Source organism: Lissotriton vulgaris, chromosome 6 (assembly GCF_964263255.1).
Source record: "Lissotriton vulgaris chromosome 6, aLisVul1.2, whole genome shotgun sequence".
Lineage (NCBI taxonomy): Eukaryota > Metazoa > Chordata > Amphibia > Caudata > Salamandridae > Lissotriton > Lissotriton vulgaris.
In genome coordinates this window covers 433240278-433264631 of record NC_141694.1, presented here as the reverse complement: position 1 = coordinate 433264631, position 24354 = coordinate 433240278, and the positions used below count along the sequence as shown (strand labels likewise).

Genomic DNA, 24354 nt, shown 5'->3' with positions numbered 1-24354 from the left:
CACACCCTCACTCACCCTCACACACCCTCACCCTCACACACCGTCACACACCCTAACCCTCACACCCCCTCACTCACCCTCACTCACCCTCACACACCCTCACACCTCCTCACCCTCACACCCCCTCACCCTCACACCCCCTCACCCTCACACCCCTCATCCTCATACCACTCAGTGCTACTACACATATTGTGTTACAATAGATGTCACATTTGCGAAAGATAAAAATATTGGCATTGTAAATAACAAAGCTATTAATTTCGCTATTTTCAAAACAAGCACATAAATAAAAAATGTGTCCTTTACAATACCAATAGGTCAAACTTTCCTAATGCGAGACCTATTGCATTGCTGTGCTTCTCTCCCCTGCTGCACTCTCCTGCTCTCTAGAGATGTGGCCTAACGACCAGAGCTGCCATCTAAGTCACATAAATACAAAACATGTTGCATTCCAAATGCTATAGGAGTCACATTCGCGAAAGTTATAACTATTGGCGTTGTAAATGACAAAGCTATCAATTTAGCTATTTTAAAAACCAACAAATAAATAAAATAATTGTCATTTACAAGACCAATAGCTCCAACTTTTGTAATGCGAGACCTATTGCATTTCCAATGCTTGTTATTAGGAGGTTATGTGCGGATGCAATTTATGTGGTGCTAGGAAATGTGATTTATATTCTATGATTTAAGCACCCTGATTTATGCCTTTAATGTGGTTTTATGATTAGGAAGTTTTGCATACTGTAGTTTATGCATGTGAGGTTATTCTCTACTGTGAGTTATGCCCCTAATGCAAGTTATGCTTAGGAGGTTCTGGTCCAATATGTTTAGGCTTAAGAGGTTGTCGCAGAATATATTTCACGCCTAATGTGATACTGTGCATAATATGATTTGTGTTACAGGATGATGCTGAGTATAGTGTTTGCCAGTAATTACTTGTTGTGTTCTACGTTTATTAAATGTTCTACAATTACTATTTTTACTTAGAGATGGTTCTGACAGTGGTGCAAATGGCCCTGTCACGTGTATATAATCCCCTGTAAATAGTACCCAGTGTCAGTTGGCTCAGTGTATATTGTGTGATTACTATTCTAATTTGTTTTGTGACGATACAAAGGCTATTTTTGATATAACCTTGTGTGGAGTTCCTTTTGTGGCGTGCCTAGTAGGTTGTTGCTGTGTGTGTTGCGCAAATGCTTTACACATTGTCTCCGGGATAAGCCTGACTGCTCGTGCCAAGCTACCAAGGGGTTGAGCAGGGGTTATCTTTGGTGTGTAATTCCCTTGCCCTGACTAGAGTGGTGGTTTCTGCCTGGCTTTGGCGCAAGCCTTAGCCAACCAGAAATCCCATTTCTAACAAAACTGATGTCAGCACACCTAGGTGGCGCCTATATAGGTGCTGTGGACTTAACTTCCAGCGCCGATGATGCACACAAAGCTGATCAACCTACCTACCATTGCGCAAGGATACTGCTGATGGAAAATATTCCAGATCCAGTCTGACGCCAGTCTGACGCCTGGCAAATTCAAAGGGAAGTAATCTGGTGCTAGATATAGTCTCTGCCAGATAAGGAGTTACCGAAGCTAAGTAACACAATCATTTATTTTTGTGAATAAGGCTCTAAATGTTGAAGAATTTTTCTATCCCTTTCATAAAGGGAGGTGAAAAATTAAGATGTTAATTCCACCTAGTCCTACCAGGGAAAAGTCTCTCCAAACCTACAGAGTGCAATAGATTTTGACTTTTATTTCACTTTGAGAACACACTAACCCCATTATGTAATATGTGCTATTTTTATATATGAGCATCCTGCCCTATGGGCTTACAGGGTACACTTTAGGGGTGACCTAGCAATATAACAAAATAGGCTTTTCCTATGTGGCAAATGCTTTATTGGCTGCCATGTGTCACTGCCAAGAATTTAAACTGTTGTCCAGCCCAAGCACAGTGATGCTCCTGGCAGTCCTATATTTTTATCCTATAAGTGAGTGGTGTAAATACACACTGTAGGTCACGTATGACATTTAACTTTTTATGCTGCAGGTGCACTTATGCCACTATTTACAATGGACGTATAGTGACAATAAACTAGCCAAGTAGGGAGTTCCAATGTACAACACGTGTTTTAGAGGGGAAGCACAGACACGTGGCTTCTGTTTAGAATTCGTTTAGTACACTATTAAATCAAGACATAGAAAAATTGGGGGCCTGCAACAAAAATATGTTAATTTCTTACACATTCTCACAGCTCAAAATCTATTCTAGACTGTATACATTCATGTCTACTTTATTGTTGTAGTATACTTATTTAGAAATTGAGGGAAATAATTATTTCAACCACATGCACCTGAAGATTACTTTAAACAATGGTTATTGAAGCTAAGGTAAGGAAGTATTTGCCCAGTAAGGTCAACCCTTACTCATTCCCAACTATTCCTCTGGATAGGGGCGGAGAAGTCAGAGGTTTAAGGTTTTGGCAAGCACATATTTTCTTCTGCCAGAGTAGCATTACAGTCTGATTTTGTGAATGCTGTTTATTTGCTGATTAAACCCATGACCCTTGGGACATGGCCAATGAGATCTTGCTGACAGTCATAGCATACCTTTGGGCCCTCTATGTTCAGATGATTCATTATGGATAGGACACGACCAAGTATGATGTCCACGCAGTGACTACCACTGATTGCCTAACGGGGGCAGTTGGTACTTCGCCGTAATGCATGGGTGCGTTCCACAGGCTTTTCCGGCAATGTATAGGTCTCTCTCATAGATATGATATTTGAACAGTTTGGCCTTTTTGGTGAGCAGACAGGCAATGCATTATTCCGCTTTATGGGCAGTGGAGCTACATTGTGCTATAAGGGACTGTTGACCCCTGCTAAACAGTTCTCGTATTAATTCAGAAAGTTCAGGGGCTCTTCCAGAGAGCTACCATGAAGACAGAGACAACCTTCCCAACCAGCGCAGTCCTTTAGAAGCCATGGCCAGGTGTCTGACTGGCAACACGCAGGCCAGTGGGGGCCAGAAGGGTCATGCGGGTAAGAAGGTGGCCAAACTAAAGTGGGTTAGTGGCCTCTGTAGAAAGGGAATTGTACACCCAGAAATATGCGTAGGCTATCTGTCCTTCTGAGGTTGTATTCTGTGTCATTTGTTTATTCGTAATGAGGAAGCTAGGAGCAATTCTTCAAGCAGAACTCAATTATCTCTTTATTGGGACATCTATATATATGTTTATCAGTTTTGAGCCTGCAATAAATACTTCCATCTACAAATCAGCTTCACCGATTAATTTGAACAAATTGGAAATTTGACTGCAAAAGTATTTTTCTACAATCATTTTTTAGTAACCACAAGAAATAGTATAGTAACCACCTTTTCCCCTTCCCAGGTTCTCGCGTGATAATTCATATAATCTAGATATTTCACAGTTTTAGAAATAGCAAAATATCGGAATATGTAATTCTGCTTCAGATCATTGTAACCTTTAGTTAGAATGCAGCTCGAAATACCCACCTGCATTTCCGGTGAGGAATATCCATTCCAAGTCTAAATGATCATTCTCAATCAAAACAGAGGTGAAAACAGGTTCTGAGACCACCGAGGCTCAAACATAGATTCATGGAGATAATTTGAGTGAAATATTTCCAGTACCAATTCAGATCCTGACTCAAAAGCTGGTACAAATAATTTTTTTTGTAAAATTTTTATTTTGTAGTTTGCAAGTGAAACGGAAAGAGGGGACGGGCGTAGAGCAAGAGGACCAAAGAAGAAAGAGAAAGGAGAACAAGCGACAGGTCGCTACAAATCCCCACACAGGGCGAGCAATGAGTGGGGAGGAAAAAGTCCGCAAAGGAAGGGGTAGCAGAACTCCAAAGTCCACATTCTAACTCCAGGGGTCGGCAAGGCAACAGAGGCGCGGGCAGGAAGGCCAGCCCAGCATAGCGTCCAACGTATGCCAGAGGTCCAACAGTAGAGGCAGTGTCCCTGTGCAGGGGGGGCAGTCCCAGCCCCAATCATAATGCTACCGTCTATCCCCAAAAGCAAAGGCAGTCGCAAAGACGAAAACAAGAAGTAACTTCCCCAACTACCCCCCGCCCCTTTATCCCTCCCCAACATTCACCACTCCCCCAGTGGTGGCGACATCAAGCACGCTATCCATCTCAGTCACTCTCGCAATCAAATCTGGAAAAGATGAAGGGTCCGCAGTGCAGATGGACACACTGCTGAAGGGAGGCCTCGGGACAGAAATCTCACAAGCGGGCCCCAATTATGCATGAAGTTCTTGAAATTACCCAAGAAAATGTCAGAGAGACGTTCCATGCTCAACAATCGCCACAATCGGGAATGCCACAAGGAGACAGCAGGAGCAGACTGGGTCTTCCAGGCAGCCGCCAAAGTCATCTTAGCCGCACTGAGACACAGCCACATGAGACGCTTATCCGATCTAGTCTGGTGTTCGAGCAGTGGGTCCCTAAGGCCTAGTAGAACGAAAGCCATGGAATCAGGGAGAGGATAACCCAAAATATCCTTTATGTGGGAGAGAATCTCGGCCCAAAACGGCTTAATGGAGGGGCATTCCCACCATATATGGCTAAAGTCTCCCAGCATCCCACAGCCTCGCCAGCACCTATCGGAAGCCGTCGGGAATATGCGGCGCAATTTAGAAGGATAGAGGTACCAATCAAAGAGGAGTTTCATATGGGCCTCCCTAAGGTCATTGGAGTGGTTGTGCGCTGTCACGTCCCGCCACAGGCCCCGCCATTCAGAATCCGAGATGTCCCTTTCCAACGTAGATTCCCAATGGTCCTGATATCGCGGTCTCGGAGACACAGTAGTATCTAGTAACAACTTATATAGGAAAGAGATCGCTCCTTTCATGGTGGAGGTGCGCAGGAGGAAGGATTCAAATGTCGTCAGGGGCCTGGTGGCGGCATCGACCACGGAAGGCGACGTCGCCCAGTGCAGGAGCTGGAGATGCCTGAATCGCTCTGTTGGCAGAACTCCGTAGTCCCTCATACAGTTGTGAAAAGTGAGGGGTTCGGTGCCATGGAACAGGTGGGTGAGTGCCCTACAGCCACCCTTCCTCCAAGCTTCAAAGGGACCCTCCGTCAAAGCCGGGGGGAAGGCCGGGTTAAAATGAATCGGAGTGAATGGGGATGGGAATGTGGTCCAGCGGTCGTCGCCACTCAACGTATCCCAGACCTTCAATACCGTGCTCGTGGGAGTGCTAATATATGCGTTTCTGGGCCGGTCCGCCTTAGGCTTCCAGGCCAGATCCCAGACAGAGCGGCCCGCGACACTCCGATCCATGTGGAGCCAGTGCTTCTCCGAAAGTTGTTGGGACCACTCCACCAGAACTCTCAATTGGGCAGCCTTGTAATACAATTGCATGTCCGGGAAACCCACCCCCCCCTCCAAGCGAGGACGCCGTAGGACCGTAAAGGGAAGTCGCGCCCGGCCACCCTGCCAGACATACCTCAACATCACGGTCTTCAGTCGGCGAAAGTAGTCCATCCCTACCGGGATAGGCAGAGCCTGAAAAAGGTACAAAAGCCTGGGAAGAAGAACCATCTTGAGTGCATTGATCCTGCCGAGCCAGGAGATGAATTTAGGCTTCCACCGCTCCAGTTCAGCCCGGATCGATGCCAACATCGGGGGGAAGTTGGCCTGGAACAGGGCACCTATGGTGGAAGTCAGGCGCACCCCCAGGTAAAGCAAGGACGAGGACGCCCAAGCAAGCGAAGTAAGCATCCGGGTCTGATGCACCTCCCCCGGGGACAAGGTCAGATTCAAGATATAGGACTTATCAAAGTTAACCTTGAAGCCCGCCACTGCCTTGTAAGTGGAGAGTACTGAGTGGACATGGGGTAGCGACTGCGCTGGGTCACGAATGGACAAGAGGACGTCGTCGGCGAAGAGCGAGATCTTATGCTGTTCGCCCGTAAAGGGGAGCCCCAGGATGCGCTCATTCTCCCGTATCGCCATCGCCAATGGTTCTATGCTGAGGGCGAAGAGGAGGGGTTAGAGGGGACATCCCTGGCGCGTCCCCCGGGAATGGCAAAAACTCCCGGATCTGTGGCCATTGACCAACACACGAGAAGTAGGGCTACGGTAATTCGCCTCAATCATGCGAATGAAGTGGGGCGAGAACCCGAAGGCCAACAAAGTTTGATGTAAGAACCCCCAGTCCACGCGGTCGAAGGCCTTCTCCGCATCAAGCCCTACCAGCACCGCTGGGATGTGGAACCGTTCCGCCTTTTCAATGAGGTGTACCACGCGGCGCAGATTATCATGAGTCTGCCGACCCTTGATAAAACCAGATTGGTCGGGATGAATCAAGGCAGGCAGGAGATCTTGAAGTCTGCCCGCCAAGATGGAGGAGTACAATTTAGCGTCCAGATTGAGGAGCGCTATCGGGCGATAAGACGTACAGGAAGTAGGGTCCTTCCCCGGCTTGGGGATTATAGTAATCAGCGCTTCGGCCATGGAATCCGTGGTCCTACCATCAGTCGCCATTGCATTGAAGAGGGAGACTAAGTAATCACAAATGTCAGAGGCGAACGTCTTGTAGAAAAGGGGCGTGTATCGTCAGGCCCAGGGGCCTTGTGCAACTTCAGGGCCTTGATGGCGTCCAGGACTTCCTCTCGAGTGATGGGGGAGGACAGTAGGTCATTCCACGCACTGGAGACTTTTGGGAGAGGGAGCCCTTCCAGGAATGTGGATTGAGCCTCCGGGTCAAGAGCGTCACTCGAGTAAAGCGCTGCATAAAAGCGACCAAAGATGGCCGCCTTGTCCGCGTCCCTGTGTTGAACAGAGCCCGCGTGATCACGCACTCCTCCTATGTAATCCCGTTCGCGCTTGTCCCGAAGTTGCCGGGCAAGATGGCGCCCAATTTAATTGCCCTGGGAGTAGGAAGTACGCCGGAGATGTAGAAGAGTAAATTCCGCCCTATTGTTATAATGGGCCCTCAATTTGCCGCGCACCGCCGTCAGGGACCGTAAAGTCACCCTGGAGGGGTTCGCCTTGTGGGCCTGTTCTAAAGTGGCAAGTTTCGATTCAAGAGCCTCCCTTTCCTCGCGCCGCAGTTTGTTCAGATGTGCGTTGAGAGCGAGGCAAGTGCCCCTTAATGAGGCCTTACACGCGTCCCACGTGGTATATACCGAGGTGTCCGAAGGAGGATTGAGGTGAAAGAAATCACCGATAGCTTTGCGCAAGGCCTTACAGGACTGGTCGTCCCTCACCAGGGCCGCTGGGAAATACCACTTGCGCCAACCGTCCCCCCCGGGAGCCCAGTGCAAGCCCAGAACGACCAAGCTGTGATCGGACAGGGAGAGTGGAAAAATATTAGACAATTGTATATCCCCCCGGAGAGCCTGGCCAACCAGGACATAGTCAATGCGGGAGTACGAGCGATGAACGTTAGAGAAAAAAGTATAGTCCCTAGTCTGCGGATGGACAAAGCGCCAACTGTCTACCAGCCCCATCTCACCCAACTGCCGTTTGGTTTCTGCGGAGAAGACACCAGTGTCCGCCCTGCGCGTTCCAGAAGTATCCAAGTCCCTGTCCCAGACCATGTTAAAGTCACCCAGCAAAAGCAAGTGTCCCTCCACAAAGTCTCCCAACTTGTCCAGCAAGCCCTGCAGAAAACCATTCTGACCCGCATTCGGGGCATACACCACAACAAAGGTACAGAGGCGGCCGTGCAACATCCCCTTCACCATTAGCCAGCGGCCCTCCCTGTCAACATTCACTCCTAGGGGCTGAAAATGGAGGGAAGCTCGGAAGAGAAGGGCCACCCCCTTATGCTTCGTGGCCGCAGAAGCCTTGTAGATAAGAGGGAACTGTCTATGGCGGAGCCTCAGCTCGTCCTTCCTAGCCAGGTGGGTCTCCTGAAGGGCGACCACATCCAAGTGATGGTCCACAACGTACTTCCAGAGCTTCTGCCTCTTCTGTGGGGAGTTGAGGCCCTCCACATTCCAAGTTCCAATGCTAATAGCCATAACGGGGAACTAAAACTCCACGCCATGCATACGTCCGGGCAGCCACACAGTTCAGTCCGAACCCCAATACACACTGGGCCCCAACCCGTTTACAACATGCAGTCAAAAAGACCCAGAGGGAAGGGTCGAGCCACAGACACAACCAGGGGGTCGCCCGCCACTCTCCGAGAGTTCCAGAATAGCTACCTTTCCAAAAAACACCAGGGCCCAAGGGCCCCCTTCACAGAGAAAAACACAAAACGCATGAGTAGACGTCAACGGAGCCACACACACCATACAGTCAGCACACAAAGTCGCCACCACTACTCCCCCAAACCCCAACCCCAACCAAAACTGTTCTGCCAGCACAAGTGCCTGTAAGGCATAGACTGACCCACCCCCCCCACAACAACCAAAAAATCTAAGAAACAGAGCACAAGGCCCGCAACCTGGAATGTACAAGCAGCAGTTCCAATGGGCCACAGGTCACACGGTCCACATCAGACTGATATCGGGGTGGGGGCACCAAATCAGGGGCCCCCAGGGCCGATGCCCGGGGTGTCTTCTCCAAAAGTACCATAGTACCCCAGGGCCGTCGGAACAGAGGCGCCCCGGCGCCCAACCATCAAGGAAGGCCGGGGTCATGCCGCTCCAGAGGAATGCTGAGAATCTGCAAGGGTGGCCGAGGCCACCGACGCCACTGCTGATCCCCTCTCCTGCAAGCTGATAGAGTGGTCCGGTCGCAGCTGCTCCGGGGAAGCCCCAACCCGATGCCACGATGAGGAGCGACGCCGTCGCCGCGAAGGCGAGGACCGCGCTGCTTGCGAAGGTGGGTCTTCCTCCAGGCCCAACAGCTCCGTCGCGGATTTCAAGGAGCGGATTTGCACCAATCTGTTCTACCACCGGAATATAATCCGGAAGGGGTGACCCCAGGAGTAGGAGATGCCCTGTTCCCTCAGATAGGTAGTTACAGGCCGGAATTCCCTCCGTTTCTGAAGCGTGGACGCTGCCAAATCTTGGAACAGCTGAGGTCGATGGTCTCGGAAGCTCAAGGAGGGAAGGGCCCTGGCCTTCCGGAGGATGCGTTCCTTAATCTGAAAATCATGCTAGGATGTCCGGAGGAGGGCCTCCCCGCCTGGGCAGGCCAACTCTATGCACTCTGTCCAATTTGATCTCCAGAACATCCTCCTCGTCAAGCACCTGGAGGAAGAGGGCCTGCACATATCCCCTCAAGTCACCAGCCTCACCGTCCCAGGGGACCGCTCTGATACGGATGTTGTTTCTCCTGGAGCGGTTCTCCAGGTCCTCGGCATACGCTTATAGATTCAGGTTCTGGTCAGTGAGGCGAAGGACATCTTGTTGAAGCTGGTGGACATAATTCGCCATACTCAGGTCATGGTCCTCCAACACAGCCACCCGTTCTCCAATACCGTCCACATCTCTTCGTACCTCGCGTAGGTCCGACGCCAGCTGGGCCCGTAGTTCGGAAATGTCCTCCTTGATCGAGGCGAAGAGTTCCGACATGAAGGCCTTGGTGGCCGGCGCCTCCTCGTCCGATTGTCTCGCCGAGCCACTCGCTCCCGGGGAGTTTGGTGGTTGCGATGCTTTGGAGGCTGTCTCCTTCACTGTCCTCCCTTTGCGGGGCAAGGTCGACATGGCGGCAAAGCTGGTGAGCAGGGGAGAGCACCCGCGTCACAAGTAATGGCCGCTCGAGGAATGGCGACGTGAGGCCCTCCAGCACTGGGGCCGAGGAGCGGCTATCCAAGTTCCACGAGGCAGCCGGCCGTTGAATGCTCCGGTCGTCCAAAGCCAATGGTGCACCACCAGACCGACGTCCCGCTATAGCGGAGGGAGCCGGAGTGCTGGGAAAGCAGAGGGAGCCCGCCGCTCCGGGAAGCCACGCCCAGTCGGGCCGAGCCACTGTGCTCCGAGGCAGCCTCGGTCTCACGCAAGGCCGGGGCTTAGCAGGCCCGATGTTGAAGAGCTCCTAATGGCGCCGTACGACCACTCCGGGATTCGCCAAGGGCTCCGGACCACCCCGCTCAGCACCACCGGTTGCTGCGGTCGTCTGGGAGCGGACTGGGGTCCCGTAGGCAATGCTGTACAACGCTTAGCAGGTCGGGCGCCGGAGCGACTCGAAAGCACGTCTTACTCCGACGCCATCTTGGCCACGCCCCACAAATAATTTTCTAGCATTGGGAAACTCCCCTTCCCATTGCTGAAAGCTTATGTTACACAACTCGTGAAAACACCCATGTTCAATGCACGCATTTTACAAGTTCAACCTAGTGTTCATCTCCTCAGGCAAACATTCTAGAAAGCAGGATTGAAGAAGGAGCTAGCATGTCCGAAGCACAGAGCTCACATGGACGTGCTTGACCTCCACAGCTTAAACTCACTACTGGGTCCATCAAAGGACAGATATTTTCTTATGGCTATTTGGCACCTTTGTAATACCTCTTCAGCATTCTAACCAGATTTCAAGGCCTGTCTGTTGGAAAATGCACTAGTTACACTAAGTTCTAACTTACTAGCTTAACTAACTAGTCGGTCTATTGCCATTTACATATACATAATTTGATGTCTGCCAAGTAATCAAGGTTGATAGTGCAAAGTCAGAATCTTCAGTGCAGGAAGGAAAATAATTGAAGCCACAGCCGTTTGTTCTCTGCAGGTCAGATCTAATACCCACCTCTCCTTCTCCCTACACTTTACAAAGATCATTAATTAACTTCCTCCATCCAGCCTCTTCACAACCACTAAGAGACATTATTCTCCGAGGTTATACTACCGTAGCCAGTCTTTCCTTGACCTCAAACCTCTGGCATTTACATATTGCAAATCAGTCAAAAGTACAGCAACCACTGTAGTTATAGCCTGTATGTATCCCACTCTCCTACAACACTACGATTCCTTGTAGAATGAATGTGGTTCATGTTTCTAACCACATTTAAACACTATGTTTAAATAGACCTTCCACCACCTACATTTTCATAAAGAAACTTGATTTCCCAATTCTCAGAGAAGATCTCACTTGTAGTCATGTCCTATTGAAATTGCTTAACACAGCACTTACTAAAAGATGTCTATGTAAGCTACAAAAAGATCTGAATCATGTGATTTGACTGATATTCAGCCTGACACGACAACACATCACTGGCTCTAAAGTCCCTCTACTGCCTACCAACAAAAGAGAGATACCAGTTCAAAGTCCTCTGCCTTCACAGAAAACTTCATCTGGTCTCAGCCCAAGTTATCCAAGGATGTTCTGTACATCTTATCAGCCAAAGAGAAGCCTAAGGTCTGCAAGTCTCAACCTGCTCATCATCCATCTCGGGCCGTTCTTGGACCATTCCAGTGGATGATCTTCCCACTCCCAAGTCCTCACCATCACAGTTTAATAAGATAAAGAAGCACAACAAGAAGATTGAGCACTATTTTGGCTCCCCCTAACAAACAACGTGCTTCTAGGCCAACTCTCCGACCGCAGAGACTGCGGCCGGGTACGCTCCACGCTCATTTCCAGCCCAGGAATTGCCCTTTTTAACTGAAGGAGGCATGAGGAAGAGGGCTATGGCCTCTTGAAGATGACTCCTGCCAGGGGGAAACTCCAAGGGCCCAGAACTGGAATTGGCACCACTGCGTAGTTGAGAACGCCCAGCAGAGGAGTTCAGGGGCTGCAGATGAAATCTTTGATGGCCCTGAGACTTCTCAACAGAAGGCAAGCACTCACATACCCTTGTAGAACCTTGGCAAGCAGGATGTAGAAAGTAAAGTCCAGTCCTTTCACTGCCCAAGACAGACGCAGCAGGCCAACAGAGCAATGCACACAGCAAAGTGGTAGTCCCGCCTGACAGCTTCTCCAGCTCTTCTTCTTGGCAGAATGTCTGCTTAGTCCTGAAGTGTTCTGAAGTTATGGTGCCACGGCTCCAGTACTTATACAAGTTTTTGCCTTTGAAGTAGACACACTTGAAAGGAAAGGCTCTGTAGCGCTCAAGACCCTGTCTTTCTCTGACCTGCCTCGAGACACGCAAGGGGGGTGGAGACAGCTTTGTGTGAGGACAGGCACAGCCCTATTCAGGTGTCTGTGACAACTCCACCCTCCACTCTAGCTCGTGAAGGCCCATCAGCCTGGTGATGGGCCATTGGGATATGTAGGGCACATCTCAGCTCCCTTTGCTTGACTTGTCTATAGTGAACATACAAACAATCCAAGTGTCACCCTCTCTCAGAGGTGGATTCCAAAGGCAAGCAGAGGCCCAGAATGGTAGCACAAGAAAATGGCCACTATCTAAAAGTAAAAGACAAACAGATAATGGATGGAATGCAGAGCAAATCAAACATTCACCCCCAGTCAAAAGATCTGGGTTAAATCCATTGTTTTGTTGCTCACCATGCCACCCCAGTTTAGACCCAGCCATATGCAAATCAGTCTTGACCCTGTGCCGCATGGGAACAGTGCAGATCGATTTGCAAATCCAAGTCCTGCCTGGACAAGAAATAAGCATCCTGGGACCAGTTTCGGGGCATCACCCCTCATCAGCCAGGCTAGCTTGAATCCAGTGGCACAGAGAGCCCGGGACCCACGTCTGGGCATACCTGGCGCACTTAGGGCGAGAAAGCAAATGACACACAGATGATGGACGGAATGCAGAGCAAATCAAACATTCACCCCCAGTCAAAAGAAATGGGTTAAATCCATCTTTCTTTTGCTCACCATGCCAAAAAGTGGCTTTTTCACACACGCAATTTAAAAACTAACTTTACTGAAAGATGTATTTTTAAATTGGGAGTTCAGCGACCACAAACGCCAAGTCTTTGTCTCTTCAAAATTGGAAGTTACACTTGTAATATGTACAAGGCAGCTCCAAAAAACCTATGGGGAAATAGTCCTTGCAATAGTGAAAAACAAAATTGGCAGTATTTTACTGTCAAGACATATAAAACACACCAGTACATGTCCTACCTTTCACATACACTGCACCCTGCCCATGAGGACACCTTGGGCCTACATTAGGGGTGCGTTATATGTAGAAAAAGGGAAGATTTGAGCCTGGCAAATGGGTGTGCTTGCCAGGTCGACATTGCAGTTTAGAACTGTACTCTTAGACACTACAGTGGCAGGCCTGAGACATGATTGCAGGGCTACTCATGTAGGTGGCAAATCAGTGCTGCAGGCCCACCAGTAGCATTTGATTTACCGTTTTCTGGACACACAGTGCACTTTACTAGGAACTTACCAGTAAATCAAATATGCCAATCATGGTAACCAATCGTAATCATAATGTACACCGACAGTACTTGCAATTCAGCATGGATCAGCAGTGGCAAAATGTGTAGAGTTCTAAAACTAGCAAGAACAAAATCCAGCACACAGTCAAAGACGTCTCCCCCGCCTAGTTGCTCCTCCCTCCCACCTCCCCTTCGCTATGCGACCGCACCGCTGGGGCGACAAAGGCGCGACAAAGGCAAGCCCGTCCGCGCCAGGACCATTCTCAGCGCCAGAACTGCTGGACCCCAGAGACGCCATGACACCCAACTGCACTACGACCCCAGCACCCTCCTTGCACTCAACCCCGGCAGAGAACACACCTGCTACCGGGCAACCCCAAAGCACACCCAAGGACCCTTCACCTGCCGGAACTGCAACTTCACCAGCATCTGGCCAGCCAAACTGTCCACCAAGGAACCCAAACACATCAGATGCATCCTCCTCAACACCCGCTCCGCCCGCAAACACGCCGTCAAGCTCTGGGACCTCCTCGACTCAAGCTCCCCGGACGTCGCCTTCCAGACAGGGACCTGGTTGAACCCCGCCTCAGCACCCGACATCCCCATTGCCATTTGGGAAGGATACAAGATCACGCGCAGGGACTGCACAACGGAACAGGAGGAGGAATCGCCATTGTCCACAGGAACATCCTCAGAGTATCGACCAATACCAACGACACCCTCAGCACCGCTGAACACATACACTTCCGAATCCACACCGACCCCAAAACCACCCTCCGAGGAACCCTCATCTATAGACCCACCGGACCCCGACCATAGTTCAGTGACTCCATCGCCGACTTCGTCAGCACGCACGTCCTTGCCTCCACAGACTACATCCTCCTAGGAGACCTGAACTTTCATCTCGAGAACAACAACAACACCAACTCCACCACCCTGCTCGACAACCTCGCCAACCTCGGATTCAGACAGCTCGTGACAACACCCACCCACACCGCCGACCACACGCTCAACCCCATCTTCACCGCAAGTCCCTACGTCTCCTTCAACCGCACCACCGAAGCCCACTGGACCGACCACCACTGCATCCACTTCACCTTCAGGAAGCCCACCACGCACCACCGCACCCAACTGCTGCCTCGACGATGCTCGAGTTAAGTCACAGATGACCAGCTAACCACCACCCTCGCCCAGAACCCACCCGCCGACTCCACCGACACCGCCGCTCGCAACCTCGTACAATGGATCGATGACTGCGCCAAAACCCTCGCCCCGATCAAGGCACCCTCCAACAGCGAAACCAGCAAGAAAGCCACCTGGTTCCCTGAAGACCTCCAGGCCTCAATGGGAAAATGCCAAAAACTGGAGAAGAACTGGCTCCTCGAACGATCACTGGACAGCTGCACAGCCCACAAGAATGCCACCCGCAGACACCACCAACTCGTCAGAGCCGCCAAGAGGGCCTCATTCAAGGACCGCCTAGACAACAGCGCACACAATAGCAAGGAGCTATCAACATTGTGAAGGAAATCTCCAACCCCAGGTCCAACGCCAACGACATCCCGCCTTCACAAGACCTATGTGACTCACTGGCTACCTTCTTCCACCGCAAGATCACCGACATCCATGACAGCTTCAACTCCAGGACCGCCCCAACGACCACCACCACCACCACACCCACCAACCATCTACTCTCCTGGACAAACATCAACGCCAAGGCCACCACCGAGGTCATAAAGACCATCCACTCCGGCTCACCACTTGACCCATGCCCCCACCACATCTTCAACAAAGCCAGCGCATCCATCGCACCCTATCTCAGCACAACATCTCCTTCGAGACAGCAACCTTCCCGGAAAGCTGGAAACACACCGAGATCAACGCCTTACTCAAGAAACCAAAGGCGGACCCCAAGGACCTAGTGAACTTCCGACCCATCTCCCTGCTCCCATTTCCGGCTAAGGTCACCGAGTAAATTGTCAACAAACAGCTGACCCGCTACCTCGAAGACAACACCATCCTGGACCCATCCCAGTCCGGTTTTCGCAGCAACCACAGCACCGAGACCGCCCTCATCACCGCTACAGATGACTTCAGGACCCTGCTAGACACCGGAGAAACAGCGGCCCTCATCCTCCTGGACCTGTCAGCCGCCTTCGACACGGTATGCCACCGCACCCTACGCACACGCTTACACAACGCCGGAATCCAAGGAAAGGCCTTGGACTAGACCACATCCTTCCTTTCCGGCAGAACTCAGAGCGTCCGCCTTCCCCCTTCCACTCCCATTCCACGATATCATCTGCGGTGTACCCCAGAGCTCGTTCCTCAGCCCGACGCTGTTCAATATCTACATGGCACCCCTGGCCCATGTCGCCCGTTAACATGACCTCAACATCATGTACGCCGATGACACCCAACTGATCATGTCCCTCACCAAGGACCCTCATACAGCCAAAACCAACCTCCACAAAGGAATGAAGGCTGTCGCCGACTGGATGAGGAACAGCCAACTGAAGCTGAACTCGGGCAAGACGGAGGTCCTCATCCTTGGGTCCACCCCTTCGGCCTGGGACGACTCCTGGTGGCCGACCACACTGGGAACTGCTCCGACACCCAAAGACCAAACAAGCAACCTAGGGGTCATCCTCGACTCCACCCTCACCATGTCTAAGCAAGTCAACCCCGTCTCCTCCTTCTACTTCAACACCCTCCGGATGCTGCGTAGGATCTTCAAGTGGATCCCCACTGAAACAAGAAAAACAGTCACCCAGGCCCTCGTCACCAGCAGGCTCGACTATGGTAACGCCCTCTACACAGGAACATCGGCCAAGCTCCTGAGACGGCTGCAACGCAACCAGAACGCCTCGGCACGTCTGATCCTCGACATCCCCTGCCGCAGCCACATAACTCTCCACCTGAGAGACCTACACTGGCTCCCTGTGAACAAGAGGATAACCTTCAAGATCTTCATCAACGCACACAAAGCCCTCCTCGACACTGGCCCAGCGTACCTCAACAGACGACTCAGGTTCTACACCCCCACTTGCAAGCTCCGCTCTGTCGACCTCGCCATCGCCGCTGTCCCCCGTATCCGAAGAACGACTACCGGAAGCAGATCCTTCACCCACCTCACCGCCAAGACCTGGAACACCCACCCATCCAACCTACGGCAGACCCAAGACCTACTGGCCTTCAGACGACAACTCAAGACCTGGTTCTTCGATCGGTAGCAGCACCCCCCCCCCCCCACCCCCAGCGCCTTCAGACCCTCACGGGTATGTAGTGCGCTTTACAAGTGTCCTGATTGATTGATTGATTGATTGATTGATTGATTAGGTCGTGGATTAGACGAGGAACCAGTGAACACCGGTATCAAGGCTTGTGATCTGTGTCAACCATAAACTGATGTCCAAAGAGGTATGGGAAAGTGGCGACATCCCCACTGAACAGAAATGGCCAGCTTCTCTATGTAAGAGAATCGCTGCTCAGTCTCTGTCAAAGCACAACTGGCATATGCCACAGGAGCGTCTCACCATCATCCTGTTTGTGGGACAAGACTGCTCCAAAGCTGGTGGGGCTAGCATCCACAGGCAACTCTGAATTGCAGCGGGAAACAAAGTCCGCCAGGGTGGTGTGTGCAGACAAAGATTGTTTGTTCACCTAGAATGCTTCTTCTTGGGCAGGCCCCCATCCCAAGACTGCATTGACTTTATTTAGTTCTCGAAGTGGGGCAGTGAGGGCAGTTAAAGTTTGAATGAAACAGCCACAGTAATTAGTCATTCTCAAAAAGCTGCAAACACCTGTGACACTGGTAGGGGCTGGGTCTAATTGAGTCTCCAGGACCTTTGCAGTACCAGGCATGACCCTGTGCTCCTAGAAATTGTACCCAAAGAAAGCTACTTCTGTCGGGAGATAGGCATATTTCTCAAAGTGGAGGTTGAGTCCACGGACCTGCAAGCGTCGAAAGGTCGCCATCAATCTGTCAAGATGTTCCTCAATGGAGGTGTAGTGTAGTTCCTATATTCCCATTAGGCTCTGCGCATTGGAATAATATATCCTATAGATTAGACATAGGACTGAGGTCAACTAGGTCTCTATCGAATATACTATACATAATTGTAAGTGCCAGCTAGCTTAGAGGTCACTAGAAACTTTCTCGAATAAACAAGAAGGGATTCGTTTCTGACAACCGCATAAACATGACAACTTTGTTTCTCAAGAATAAGAAATGTATCTCTAGAGTCGCTGAAACAATTGATAGTTATTTCACTCAGTCAATCATGCATGCTTCATTTTTCCAGAGGTGCAGAGAAATAGAGAGACAGGCGTTTTCAATAAAAAGTATTTATTGAACAGTCTTCTGTCTCATGCAGGAGAAATGAACTGCTACAATCGTAATACTGGTTGCAAAGTACGATGCGTACAGTACGAAGAGTATTATAAAATAATACTGTAAAAGCCTGATATGGTTTCTAAGCCATAAAATACATAGAATACATACAGTAATAAATAAAGACTAAAAAGACTCAACTGGTGCTTCTAAAATACGCCTACCCCGGTGTACCTAACCTAGGTCTAGTACAAGGGAAGAAGTAAGTAAGGTGTAGCTTAGTTTCAGTATTCTTTGCCAAGAATCTATCCAAGAATTCTCTAAGGGTCTAATCAGCTCCGTACCTTGGTTTTAGAATGAAGGAGGTCTGGCATCTCTCTCTCAGGACTCCATTTCCCAACAACTCGCAAGGGTAGCTTGGAAACATGGGAGCTGGATTTCTCGGCAAGAGAAAAGACAGTGTCTTTCTCAGTGCGTCTGCTGGAGGGTCGGCTTCCTTCGGCTCTTGCTTCGGCGAGCTGTGTCGTTTAGGTAGATAGTGGAACTGCTCCAAATCACTGTGTCCTTGCCTGGGCAAGTGTGGGCATATTTATGTCTTGAAGGTGCCTAGTTTGACGTAAGGTTGGACATAATAACGTCATCAAAGACTCAGTTCATTGAAAACTCCATGAGTTCTTGGATAAATCAATATTCAAGCAAGGAGAAGTCCTTGACTGCTGAAGGCGGGTTTTTCCAAGAAATCATTGTGGATTTTCGGAACTAGTGGAAGTAGCCATGCCGTATTTGGACTGCATAGGCTAAGTCTAAATATGATTATGATTTCTATGCCTATATAAGGATAGGGTGATTTATACCTATATATGGTCATGAATCGGGAAAATTAAACTAGGGTCCTAAATTCATATACAACAGAGGGTGCGTGCAACAGAATTGCATTGCTGTCATTAATGACCTCTTCCAGGACAGCCAACACCCCTTTGATCATGTCTTGAAAGATTTCCGCTGCACTGAAAACTTTGAAACTGAGGCATTTGTTTATCCTCAAACCCACATTGGTGAAGAAGGTGAGGATGGCCTGTGATTCCGGAGCCATTATCAACTGATGGTCTCCTGCTCATTGGTCCATCTTGGAAAACTGCCTTGAGCCACTAACATCTGCCACAATGTCATTGACAGTGGACATTAGGTGGTGTGCTCATCGGATGGCCCTATTGGGTCAGTGCATATCAATGCAGATCCTGATTTTGCCTGGTTGTTTTGGTTTGCGAGCTACTACAATAGGAGACACCCATGATGTTGGGCCATCTACCTTCTCAATGATGTGTGCCTGTTCCAATTTTCTAAGTTCAGCCTACACCTTTGGGCTCAGATGGAACTCTTCCCTGCGATGTCTCAGTGTGAGAGGCTGGATTGATTCATCTGGGAGGCATATGAGATGGTCCATGAGACACCCAATGCCAACAAACAGTTGTGAGAATTCAGCTACCAAATGGTTCACACTGCCGAAAGGAGAGCAGCACACCTTAGGTGGCCGTATGCGGGAGCCCCTCCTTCCCAAGCACATTTGCCAGACCTACATTGCAGAGATAACCTTAACTTGCGGTTGGTCGGGCAGCAGTGATGTCAATTCCAGTGCGACCCGGCTGTTCTTGCCACAGAAAAGGAGGTCTCATAGATTTGGGAATCAGATTTAAAACCCTCCCTGAATTAGTTATGCTGTGGTCTGCAAGCATCACCTTCTGCAAGCAATGCCCAACACATCTTGCCTCCTTAGTGAGGCCTGCCCAAGAGACAGTTTTAGCTGTCTTGCCAGCCACATGCATTAAAATAAATCCTAAATTCACATGCAGATACACACATACATAGATTGGCTTTTGATCAGCCCTCTTCTTTGTCCATTGTCATTCACATGTTGCTTCTGCCCAATGCTGCGCACAGCATGGGCCAATAGGTTAGCTCAATTCTGCCATGTGAGTGACTGTGTTTGCACGATTACATAGGTATGTCCCTCTAAAAAGTAATGCACCTCAGTGCCAGGCCTGGGTGGCAAACCTTTCCTCAGCTTATTCCAATGAACTTGTAACAAGAATGGCATTGCTGTCATTAATGACCTCTTCCAGGACAGCCAACACCCCTTTGATCATGTCTTGAAAGATTTCCGCTGCACTGAAAACTTTGAAACTGAGGCATTTGTTTATCCTCAAACCCACATTGGTGAAGAAGGTGAGGATGGCCTGTGATTCCGGAGCCATTATCAACTGATGGTCTCCTGCTCATTGGTCCATCTTGGAAAACCGCCTTGAGCCACAAACTTCTGCCACAATGTCATTGACAGTGTACATTAGGTGGTGTGCTCATCGGATGGCCCTATTGGGTCAGTGCATATCAATGCAGATCCTGATTTCGCCTGGTTGTTTTGGTTTGCGAGCCACTACAATTGGAGACACCCACGATGTTGGGCCATCTACCTTCTCAATGATGTGTGCCTGTTCCAATTTTCTAAGTTCAGCCTCCACCTTTGGGCTCAGATGGAACTCTTCCCTGCGATGTCTCAGTGTGAGAGGCTGGATTGATTCATCTGGGAGGCATATGAGATGGTCCATGAGACACCCAATGCCAACAAACAGTTGTGAGAATTCAGCTACCAAATGGTTCACACTGCCGAAAGGAGAGCAGCACACCTTAGGTGGCCGTATGCGGGAGCCCCTCCTTCCCAAGCACATTTGCCAGACCTACATTGCAGAGATAACCTTAACTTGCGGTTGGTCGGGCAGCAGTGATGTCAATTCCAGTGCGACCCGGCTGTTCTTGCCACAGAAAAGGAGGTCTCATAGATTTGGGAATCAGATTTAAAACCCTCCCTGAATTAGTTATGCTGTGGTCTGCAAGCATCACCTTCTGCAAGCAATGCCCAACACATCTTGCCTCCTTAGTGAGGCCTGCCCAAGAGACAGTTTTAGCTGTCTTGCCAGCCACATGCATTAAAATAAATCCTAAATTCACATGCAGATACACACATACATAGATTGGCTTTTGATCAGCCCTCTTCTTTGTCCATTGTCATTCACATGTTGCTTCTGCCCAATGCTGCGCACAGCATGGGCCAATAGGTTAGCTCAATTCTGCCATGTGAGTGACTGTGTTTGCACGATTACATAGGTATGTCCCTCTAAAAAGTAATGCACCTCAGTGCCAGGCCTGGGTGGCAAACCTTTCCTCAGCTTATTCCAATGAACTTGTAACAAGAATGGCATTGCTGTCATTAATGACCTCTTCCAGGACAGCCAACACCCCTTTGATCATGTCTTGAAAGATTTCCGCTGCACTGAAAACTTTGAAACTGAGGCATTTGTTTATCCTCAAACCCACATTGGTGAAGAAGGTGAGGATGGCCTGTGATTCCGGAGCCATTATCAACTGATGGTCTCCTGCTCATTGGTCCATCTTGGAAAACCGCCTTGAGCCACAAACTTCTGCCACAATGTCATTGACAGTGTACATTAGGTGGTGTGCTCATCGGATGGCCCTATTGGGTCAGTGCATATCAATGCAGATCCTGATTTCGCCTGGTTGTTTTGGTTTGCGAGCCACTACAATTGGAGACACCCACGATGTTGGGCCATCTACCTTCTCAATGATGTGTGCCTGTTCCAATTTTCTAAGTTCAGCCTCCACCTTTGGGCTCAGATGGAACTCTTCCCTGCGATGTCTCAGTGTGAGAGGCTGGATTGAGTCATCTGGGAGGCATATGAGATGGTCCATGAGACACCCAATGCCAACAAACAGTTGTGAGAATTCAGCTACCAAATGGTCCACACTGCCGAAAGGAGAGCAGCACACCTTAGGTGGCCGTATGCGGGAGCCCCTCCTTCCCAAGCACATTTGCCAGACCTACATTGCAGAGATAACCTTAACTTGCGGTTGGTCGGGCAGCAGTGATGTCAATTCCAGTGCGACCCGGCTGTTCTTGCCACAGAAAAGGAGGTCTCATAGATTTGGGAATCAGATTTAAAACCCTCCCTGAATTAGTTATGCTGTGGTCTGCAAGCATCAGCTTCTGAAAGCAATGCCCAACACATCTTGCCTCCTTAGTGAGGCCTGCCCAAGAGACAGTTTTAGCTGTCTTGCCAGCCACATGCATTAAAATAAATCCTAAATTCACATGCAGCTACACACATACAAATATTGGCTTTTGATAAGCCCTCTTCTTCGTCCATTGTCATTCACATGTTGCTTCTGCCCAATGTTGCGCACAGCATGGGCCAATAGGTTAGCTCAATTCTGCCATGTGAGTGACTGTGTTTGCCCGATTACATAGGTATGTCCACCTAAAAAGTAATGCACCTCAGTGCCAGGCCTGGGTGGCAAACCTTTCCTCAGCTTATTCCAATGAACTTGTAACAAGATTTGTTGACTCTATTTTCCCCCAGTTTTTGAACTTACAGTTGAGACTGGTGGAGCCAGTCTGAGGGCTGGGTGCACTGTTGCCCTTGGCACAGGCCATTCTGTGTGGCGGGTGAGTGTGGTCTTCAGAGCAGGATGTTAGAGGGCTAAGGACCATTTATTAATGGATGCAGTGGGCTCTGAGGGAGTTGTGGAGATGGCGGACTCATGGAACCATTTTTGGGCTAAGTGGTCTTCTAAAGTATGTAAAAATAAATGCAGGTTTATATGTTTCCAAAAACATTAACCTTACTTTTGTGTTGTGTAAGGAGATGGGCTTCACAGTCCCATGCCTCGGCTGCTTATTGTGAAGTGCATATATCACTCAGAATATACTAAGACTGTGATCTTTCTGCACTGACTCGATTCAAGCCAATACATGAATGTTTGGGCTGATCAGTTATTTTCCTTAATAAGCACTGATAAAGCGAACAGAGCTAGTTTTTTTTTAATATGCTACACAGAAAGGCCTTGTTTTCCTAGTCCTGCTATTCCTGTTATTTCGTTGCATTTCTGTACTTGCAGCTTTATTTTGGCCATTATAAAAGTACAAGTATTGCAAAGAAAGAGTTTAACACAACAAAGCTACCATGATATCACATATATACAAGTGTTACAAACCTTAACCCCTTCCATGCTCATGACGAGCTCAGCTCGTCATGATGCACGGTTGAGCTGTGCTGATGACGAGCTGAGCTCGTCATGAACAATGGGAAAACAAAGGATCCAGCACCGGGGGGGGAAAGCCTTAGCAGCCAAGTGGTTAATGAACAAATTACAAAATGTCTAAAAGTTCTTTTAATTGGCATAGACAGGAGCAGATTTGTGAACTTTGAAAATGAAAACCACAATCGTTTAGCTCATTTATAGATTTTTTGTTTCTCTGGATCTGGCAAAGTTTGCCCAGTTAACTGAAGGATGTGGAACTCCTGGCTTTGCTTTAGAGATTGCTCTCATGCCAATGTTAATGACAGAAAGGTGACCTGAAGTGAATACTAACTGCTGGTGGTTTCACTATCCATTCCCAAACACTGTTTACTGCAGTACTCAGAACAAGGAGATAAAGGCTTCACTCACCCTGCCACAGACTGCCACTGTCCTCAATGTGTGGCTGTCCGAACCGTTGGAGTCATATCCATGTTAGAGTATCGCTGTATAAAACAAGCATTTGCAATGCACTAGTTCTCTCATTTGCAAGTCTTTTAGCGATTGGCATTGAAAATGACAATGTCTTTTATTTCTCAGTTTTGAAAACTAACACACACACATAAAAGGCACTTTCATTTACAATGCCAATAGTTCAAACTATCGCATTGCAAATGTTTTTTTTTTGTAGCCACGGGAGATTAAGTGATTAAGTCGTTACCCAGCTCTAAAGTCGGCAGCTTTGGTCTGCGAGACATAAAACTGCACATGTCCATCTTGGTGAAAATGCTGGTGCAGTTTTACATCCCCATGTCTCAGCAATTCAGTAGCCCATGTCTCCGTGGCTGCTGCTCGGCTGTGGCATGTATTCCCCCGGCTGACTCAGGGCCCACCCCCTATAAGACAATTACATGGCACCCCCTCCCCAGTGAAAGCCGAGACCTGTGCGTAAAACTCCGGAATCAAAGTAATTGAGTTAGAGCTTCGGCGGCCTGAGGTCTTTGCCTTGACAGTGAAGCCTGTGGAATTCAAGCCCTCAAGAGCACAGTGTGTGCAAGCAGGAGGAAGAGGAGGGGGGTGCAGGGGGGCACGGGAATTGTCATCAGACTGGGGCGATAGTGGGGTCAGAGGTCAAGCTTGTGTGCTGTATAGGTGCCCCCACGACAGCTGCACAAAGACCGCACTATTTGAAAGGGAGTGAGTGGCTATTTTGCAGTAGAAGGAAGGCCTTTAACCTCTATTAAGAGCCGAATGCGAAGTACCATTCGGATTGTGGCTCCTGGAAGCACGTCCTGCTGCATTGGTGTTTTCATGCATCAGTGTGTCGAAAATCGTCCATTGGCTTCCGCTAATATTTCTTTTTAACTGGTAGAGACGGGAACATTGGAAAATCCTCAATGTATTGGGGGCGGTTGCCTTCGTAAATAGTTTCGTTTTACCGACTGTAAAGCGACAAAACATGGACTGCACAGAACAGTTAAAACTTAGATAAAACAAGGACCCAACTTTTTTTTAACACACTTAATCCACCGTCTAGATAAGGCCCTGGATGGAGAACGCTCTATGCTGCTTGAATGCTCTCTGCCAAGCCACAGTCCAAGAGATGTCTACACAAACTTGACTTTTCCAGATGCACTCACTTGATTTCAGATTATGGAACATTTTGCTACTTGACGGATGATAATAAACAATGGGACAAGCGGTGATAATAAGCAGCA

The 24354-nt window shown here is 49.2% G+C and overlaps 1 protein-coding gene across 3 annotated transcripts in view; it reads left to right on the top strand.

Annotated features, from left to right (window-relative positions):
• The window catches only part of DST (dystonin), a 1528317-nt gene that overhangs the window by 959638 nt on the left and 544325 nt on the right, over positions 1-24354 (top strand). The window lies entirely within an intron of this gene.